This window comes from Chrysochloris asiatica, unplaced genomic scaffold, assembly GCF_000296735.1.
Source record: "Chrysochloris asiatica unplaced genomic scaffold, ChrAsi1.0 scaffold00631, whole genome shotgun sequence".
In the NCBI taxonomy this organism is placed as follows: domain Eukaryota; kingdom Metazoa; phylum Chordata; class Mammalia; order Afrosoricida; family Chrysochloridae; genus Chrysochloris; species Chrysochloris asiatica.
The window spans coordinates 6710-9135 of NW_006409149.1; the positions used below are offsets into that span (position 1 = coordinate 6710).

Consider the following 2426-nt stretch of genomic DNA (forward strand, 5'->3'; position numbering starts at 1 on the left):
TAGTGGAATCTTCAATTTCATCATCACTGGCTTTAGAAGTTGGTGTATATATTTGACTAATAGTGGTATTAACAATCACAGATAGCATTATACTTCAAGGTAGATCTTGAAATGTTTGTTTTTGATAATGAATGTGATGTCATTTCTCTCCAATTTGTTATTTCCAGCATAGTAAACCTTGTGATCTTCAGATTCGAAATGACCAATAACACTTCATTCCAGGTCACAAGTGCTTAGGATATCGATGTTTATGTGTTGCATTTCATTTTTGACAACTTATAGTTTTCCTTGATTCATACTTGATACATTCTATGTTGTATTTGTTAGTGGATGTTTTCAGGTACTTCTCTTCATTTTGAGTTGTGCCCCATCAGTAAATGAAGTTTCCCAAAAGATCTACTCCATTCATGTCATCACTATCAACTCTGCTCCATTCATGTCTACATGGTCTTCCAGCCTGAGGGGCTCATCTTCTGGCACTGTACCTGACAATTTTCTAGTGGTATTTATAATGTTTCACTATTCAATATTCTGATGCTGATAGTGTTCTACTGCTATTCATAAGTTTTCCTGTGGCTAAACATTCAGAACTTGTTTGCCTCACCTTCTTCCTAGTCTTCAGGTTCTGCTAAAACCTGTTCACCATGGGTGACCCTGCTGGTATAGCTTGCAGCATCATAGCAACATGCAAGCCACCACAGTACGACAAACAGACAGACTTCAGAGGCGAACTTTCTAGGTGTATTTTAAAATGTTATTTCATTATTGAATTTGGAGTCATGTGCACAATACTCCTCTTTCTTCACTCAATTTTATACTTTGAAAATGTTAAAAATATGTATTCCAAAATATCAAATTTTGAAAAACATAGAACAATGAATATCTATATGTCTTTTTTCTGTTGTTGTTAAGTGCCGTTGAACCGGTTCCAACTCATAGTGACCCTGTATAGGATTTCCAAGGAGCAACTGGTGGGTTTGAACTGCCAACCTTGTGGTTCGCAGTCCGGTGCTAATCCTACACCACCACATCAGGAGTCCTGTCTTTTGCCTATATGTACCAACTGTTAATTTTTTTTTGTGCATATGTTTTCTTTCTTTCCCTTCCCACACACAAACACACCCCACACACACACACCTACATAGATATTTTGAAAGGAAGTTTCAAAACTTATGAACTGTGCCCTTAAATACTTCAGCAAATATCTCCTAAGAACAATTTTCTGGTGGTATTTGTGTTTTACTATTCTGTTAGTATTAATATAGTGTTCAGCTCCTACTTCCTATAATTCTCATAAGCAAGTTAGGAAAAATAGTGTTTGTTCACAATGTACCTAGCTGAAAGTCAGCTATATATGTGATGCACTTGAATAATATGAAAAGATGATCTTGCCCTTAAGAAGTTATGGTCCAGATCACAACACGCAGGAAGCGATCCGAGAATGAAGAGTATGATCTACCATGGCCTTTCTCAGAAAGAGGCAAAGGGGTCAACAGCCTTTGGGAGATCCTTGGACCAAGGCCTTTGTGAGGGTCTTCTTGAAGCGCAGCATACCCTGCCTGCACCCAGAAGCCTTGGAGGACCAGCTGCAGCGCAAGGCGATTGTCCTGGAATACTTCACTCGCCAGAAGCAGGGAAAAGAAGAAGAAATCCAAAGTCCTCTCTGCCCAGCAGAGAAGGGAGCTGCGGCTCTTTGACATTAAGCCAGTACAACAGAGGTACAATCTGTTTCTCACCCTACATGAACTCTGGAAGCAGTCCATCCAGGACCTGCGCAATGGGCTCAAGCCCGACATGCAGCCTGAGATAATTCAGGCCAAGCTGTTGAAGGTAGATCTTCATGGTGCTATGATCTCAGTCACAAAGTACAAATGCCCCTCTTACATAGATGGACGTTATGGAAATCCTACAGGAGACAAAGCACGTCTTCAAAATTATCACCGAAGAAGACCGCCTGAAAGTTAAACCTAAGCTAAACTGTGTGTTCACCTTGGAAATGGATGGCTTTATTTCCTGCATTTATGGGAGCAAATTCCAGCTTCGGTCAAGTGAGCAGTCTGCGAAGAAGTTCAAAGCAAAGAGAACCACTGGCCTGTGAATTCTTTGCTGCCAAAGACTCACGACAGCAGAAAATTGGAAACAGCCTGAATAGCCACCTTTCAGGAGAGAAATGATTAAACCAATTCTGGCTAGAGACCACCTCTCTGGTAGAGCATCAATGAAGGGCAGTTTGGGCCCCAGAAGATACAGTGTAATAGGTGAAGAAGTTGGGTGCAGAAAGCAAATACTGAGTCTTTCTTTTTGTATTACTTAAAGAAAAAACATCCCAGTATCAGCACTGCCTGTCTTGAATAGTGGGATTATTAGAGTCTTATTTCTTTCTCATACTTTTGACTACTTTGTGATGAATCAGTTGATCAGTTGCT

The 2426-nt window shown here is 40.2% G+C and overlaps 1 pseudogene; it reads left to right on the forward strand.

The window, feature by feature from the left end:
* The first annotated feature begins 1441 nt into the window (after positions 1-1441).
* LOC102837959 lies at positions 1442-2098 on the forward strand (annotated as a pseudogene).
* The last annotated feature ends 328 nt before the right edge of the window (positions 2099-2426 follow it).